The sequence below is a fragment of the Cervus canadensis genome, chromosome 22 (genome assembly GCF_019320065.1).
Source record: "Cervus canadensis isolate Bull #8, Minnesota chromosome 22, ASM1932006v1, whole genome shotgun sequence".
NCBI classification, from domain to species: Eukaryota; Metazoa; Chordata; class Mammalia; order Artiodactyla; family Cervidae; genus Cervus; species Cervus canadensis.
Genome location: NC_057407.1, coordinates 29,913,110 through 29,919,109, shown reverse-complemented (window position 1 = coordinate 29,919,109; position 6,000 = coordinate 29,913,110).

Sequence of the window (6,000 nt, the reverse complement as noted above, 5' to 3'; positions counted from 1 at the left end):
GACTCATAGGGTAGAATGGTAAGAGCAGTTCTTTGGCCTCAGGAAGACATAATTTTCAATCCTAACTGTGCCACTCCTTGGGTTTACGATCTTGGGCAAGTTGTTTAACCTCCTTGAGCCTTAATGTTCTTATCCCTATCTTAGGTCCTAAGCTTTTCAGCACTGCTCCGTGTCCCTCTAATTAAACTTTCTGGGTCTAGCCATGTCATGAATGGTACAGACAGGCAGTTAGAATGCAGGGTGATTTGGTGGGCAGTACAAACCAACTCTGGTGCAGTTAAACAAAAAGGGAATTTGTGGGTCAGGGGTAATCTCAGGGAATGAAGGAAAAGCTGAACCTGAAAATCACAGAGTGAGGTCCAGGAGAGAAGTGATAGCTCCTCTAAGGCAACAGAGTCATATGAATTGGCTCCAAAAGCTTCTGTTCATGTGTAATTCCATTTACGTGTCTGGGGAGCATGATTGGTCTAGAGGACTGAGGACACTTCCTAACCACACAGCTATTGTAGAAAACATCATATTAATATGTTCTACATCATATGGTATGTTTGTTTGTTTGTCCTTTGACTATTTGTTGAGCACCTAAGTTGGGCACTGGGCTAGAAATTGAGATGGAAAAAACCCAGTGCCTGCCCTTGTGTATCTCATATATAGTCCAACAATTGACTGAACAGATAGGATCTTTTGGTTCTAGAATTTAAGGTAGGTCCTTTGTCCCACCAAATCATTGTGCAGAAGAGCAGAGTGGTTCTCCAGAGGGAAACTGAGAACTGTGAGCAGAAGGGGGAAGAATGTCTGCTGGCAGGGAGAAGCAACAGCTATTCCACTACACCTAATTAGTATATTACTCCCAATTTTCAGAGCCTTGGTTTCTTCATCTGTCAGATGGGAATAGTAATGATATGATACTCACAGGGTTATTTTAAAGATTGAGTGGGTTAGCATATGTAATGTTCTGAGAGTAGTACCTAGAACATAAAAAATGGTCTATAAGTGTTAACTCATCATCACCATCATCATTACATTGTCATCATCCCATACTCTTGATCTCCTATGTCTTGTTACATGCTCTTTTCATAATGGGGCCCACAGAAGTGGGAAATGCCTTTCTATGCCCCAACCCCCCAAGCAATAGGACTTTTTGAGTAGTAAAAAAGAAGAGGAAGAAATTTGGCAACTTCTCCTTCTGTAGTGACATAGCCAGTACCTTCTCTGATTTCCTCTCTGCCTGGGGATCTGCAGCCTATAAGTGTTAATTTAAAGGGAACACTCTAAATGGTGACTTGTGCAGGAGCCTCAGGCTGTGCAGACAGAGTCCTCTGCAGAAGGTTCCAGGCTGGTGGCTTTGTTCCAGCCCTAACCCTGCATATACTCATAACCCAAAACTGACTGAAAGTGATTGAAATGCAAGTTTTTGTTGAGCTGAGATGCTAAATCCAGGATCAGGAGCATATGGATCACTCCATATTTGTTTTCTGCATATCTGATGTTAGCAATTTAGAACATCACTGGGACGCTCCCTAGAGAATTTCAGTTCTGTAAATGAAACAATTATTTTGGCAGTTTGGGAAAGATATATTCATAACTTTCATGGTATTTAAAGGGGAAATACACCTTCCCTGAGTCCCTTTTTCCCTTGCCAGATACGAAGAATGAAATCAGAATGCAGAGGAAATAGATGGCATAAATAGAAAAATTGACAGTGTGCTGCATTCACAATTGGATTTCTAGGATTGACAGCGAGACAGGAAGTAAAAGGGTTTCTCCAAATCTGGGCACAGGAAAGTTGCGGAGAACACCATGCCTGGGGCATTATGTTCATTCATTCAAACATCAGTTGTCTTACAAGCACCTCCTATGTGCTTTAGGTAAAGTCTTAGATTAAGATGACTAGTGCTTACCCTTGGTGGTATGTTCACAGTTTCTAATACTGTATAGTAGGATTCTTTGGTTGTAAGTAACAGAAAGCAACTTAAAACAAGCTTGAGGGAAAGAAAGAAAATTGTTATAATGATGACCGGGTGTCTTGTGGAATCCAAGCCAAGGAACTCCTAGAGCTTTCAGTAGGACCTGGACCCAGGAATTAAAAGCTGCATGACCTAGGCAGTCTGTGTCCTGTCTGTGTCCCTCATCTTGCATATTTGGTCAGTTTTTCTGTGCTTCCTGGTCTTCCATTTTTCCCCATCCACATAGTAGACAATGCCTTTCCCACAGTTTCTGAGTCATTAGATTGCTCCACATTTGAGAGGTCATCCCAGAAGGAAGAAAATCTCCCTATCCCAAGGCTAAGTGTTTGGGAGAGAAACCTATTGGCTTAGTTTGGCCAGGTGTTCATTCCAGGTCCAGTCAGCTGTGGCCAGGGAGTGGGGTTATATACAACCTATCTCTCAAAGTGTGGTCCCCAGATCAGCCACACCAACACCGTTACTGGTATCATTACAACACCTCATTAGAAATGTCGTCTCTGAGACTACCTCAGACGTGCTGAATCTCCATGTTTTCAAGATGCTGAGATGACTGTATGCACGCTGAGCTTTGAGAAGCTTTGCAGTCAAGCCTACATGGCTGTCCATGGTTACTATGTAGGAGGTGGGCAGATAGGAAGGTTGCCATGAGCTGAGCAGACAGCCCAGACCATTTCTATGACAAATAACATAAAAATGCTCAGTTCTGGGGGCTACTTCCTGAAACATTAGCTCTTAAGAGTATCTATAGAGGAGAGTGACTTAGAAATTTATCTTGATATAGATGAAATCTTCCATATCTGTGTGATGCTTCTCAATAATTGCTTGATGGTTTCTTGCCTCCTCTGGGACTGTGGCAGTCCCCTCAGGGCATGTCTATTCTCAGATGAACTCTGGACAGTTCACGCTCCCCAAGCTGGCAGATGGGGTTGGTTGGTGAACATGTTGCGGACAAAGTCCAAATGTGGGAATCCCACGGCACAGTGGGTAGCTCTGTAACAGTGATTGATCATGATCTTGTAGGAAATGCCCTTGGACACGGGCTGAGAAGACCTGAAATGCCCCCAGGCAGTAGCAGGGGAGGGAAGAAGGGCAAGCTTTGACTGTGAGTCTTAGACCGCTAATGTAGAAAAGACTATGCCCATCTTCATGACAGTCTGTCTTTCCCTGGTATTATTTGCTCTTCAGCACAGACCCTTTATCATGGATCGTTGAGTGTGAGGCTTGTGGCTAAGTTTTGTCTTAGCTTCTGAGTCCTGTTTTTTTCCTGTCCCCGAGGCGCACAGTAGATGCTCTTTTCATGCTTGAGAACACTCAGAGGATCTCATCTTGAATGAAAATGGACACTAACAGAGAATGGTCCCTTTGCCATGACTTTTCAAAAGCCTTCTATTTATGATCAGCCGGGCTTGTCCAACTGCTTTCACTGGTGATTGAGACAAGCTTTGGATGCTGAGCACCCTGAGCTCAGGACATTGGAGGAGAATCAAAGGAATAGATCTAACTTCACTCCCTGTTCATAGCCATACTTTATGTCCATCCCAGAGTTATCTGCACACCTTAAAACACATTAGAACAACAGTCCATATATGTATACAAGCATATGAACATGGGGATTACATGTTTAGAAGTTCTTTTCTGGTAAGGATGTATGGTCAGAAGATCTGGAGACCCCGAGTTTAGGGCTATAGTTGCAGCGTGGAACCTATTTTACTTAAACCCGTGTGTGAAGTTTGCCACGTGCCAGGCACTGTTCTGAGTGTGCTACAGATATTAATGTATTTAGGCTTGCTAACCAGTCCATGAGGGTAGGTACTGTTTGGAATCTTATTTGTGGAAACGGAAGCCCAGAGAGGTTCAGTCCCCCAGTGAGAAAGTGGAAGCTAGAAGACACACCCAGGCGGGCTGGCTCCAGGGCGCAGGCTCTCACACGCTAGTTAGGCTGTTCCTTCAAACAGACTCTGACGTGGCGCCAAATGCACAGACAGAAGTCAACAAGCAGCGTGGAGAGTGAGGAGCTTCTTGGTCTTCCCCTCAACCCTTGCCCTCCCCTCAACCCTTGCCCTCCTGCTTGCCTCAGCTCTTTCCCCCCTTTTCTCTGAGGTGCAGAGTACCCCAGGGACATGGTTTGGGAACCAACCTAATCCAGCCTGTTAATTCTGTCAAGTGGTCGCGTTTTACCCTAGGTCAACCAGCTTCCTACTGGCCAAACAGGGAGAATCGCACTTGTAATTCAGGCCTCTTTCTGCCTGCCCAGATTAGACAGGTAAGGGCTGTGCCTTCATGAAAGCTCCCTTCCCACCACCTCATTTTTAGGAAAGCACATTTCATATATATATAGGTGTCCTTACTGCGTTATAGTTCTTCCCTTCTTTATCCTTGTTGAGTGTTTCATGATTTACCTTCCAGGTATTTCTTTTTGTTCATTTCACTGATTTTTACCAAGTTTCAGTCTTGAGGTTATTTCAGGCAGCTACATTTTGAGGAGGACAGAGTGGGCTGTCTTGAGACACGGTTGTGATGCTTTAGGTCCCCTCAGGCTGAACTGGCCTTTAGCAGCCGCTTCTGCTGACACAGTGGGACTGGGAATACAGCGCATACCTGATGGTCTCCCCTGTGGCAGTGCTGGGGAAGCCCAGGACCTGTTGGGCTTGACTGTGCACACTCTGACGGCCCACTTAAAAGAATTATTTGTGATTTGCACTCGGCTATCAATGGAGATTGAGAGTATTGATCCCAACTGATTGCCGAGGACCAAAATAAAGTGAAAGGGTAATTGACTGCCGTGTCCCCCATCGATCGAGCGCCACAGTTCATCACCACTGAAATTATTTTCAAGTACCTTGGTTTATCATTCCTAATAAATACAGAAATTGAGTAATCAAAATGACTTACATTCACATCGAACCAAAAGCTTTTAAGGAAGTGTCTGTGTTTAAGTGAGTCCATATTCTACGCCGGTTTTCCAGTCAAGCCCCCAGGGTCCGTTCTGACAGTGCCGGGATAAAGCTGGGCTCAAGAGAAAAAATAAAGCGTCATCTCTCAGAACAGGAATCCCTGCCCCTGGCACTTTTCCAGCGGTGTCATGATAATAGCGGCCCCTGAGATTTTAAGGAGTCGTCCTCCATGTAGTCACCCTGTCCATCTCATCCATCAAACAAATATTTTCTTCAAGACAGCAAGATTTCTTGTTTATTTCACTCCCCCAGCGCTGTTCATAAAAGCACCATGGTGGTTTACATGTTTATAGTGATGTTAGCAGTTATGTTATTAAATCAGAGTGATCATTAACCATGTTCATATAGTTTATGTGGCATTTGACCCTTTAGTACTTTAGAATAGTGAACCTCCTGTTAAGCAGGTGTCTGAAGAGTAGGACTGAGAGGCTAGTGCTTGCTTTGGGAACCAAGGTTCTGTAGCCCAACCCCGTCCAATGGAGACAGCCATAGGTGTGACTAAAACACACTGTAAAATGCAAAATCTCACAATAAAAATGGAAGGACTTATGGAAAAAGTGGGGGGAGGGACGTAACACAAAACGTTGTCAGTGACACATTAAAAAAAAGAACATAGTAAAAACAGCCCAGTTTCGCATATGTTCACTGATTAAGATTAGATAAGTACTATGCTATATATTGCATTTTACCTTGGAAAAGACCTGGAGTTTGCTTGAGGAGGTGGCGTCCACAAGCAGTGGGTGGCTGCCTGTGAGTTACGGTAAGTGGTGGAAGGCAGATATTCTAAAATTGGATGGAAATTTGTAGCACCAGATGTGAATGCATGTGGTGCATAATCCATATGGTGAACTGGAGTAGCTGGTTGATGTTGAATGCTGTGTGCATGTGTGAGCATCTTGTGTATTCCCACACCACTCAGTTCAGCTGGATCGAGTTTTCTGGATTCACCTCGTATTCCTTACAGATGTAAGTAGAGACAGTATTTCTATTATGCTCAGATCACTTCTCAGTGTATCAATCATGTTTGAAGAAATTCATATTTTCAAAATAAACATAACTTATTTTGTGTAAGCTATATA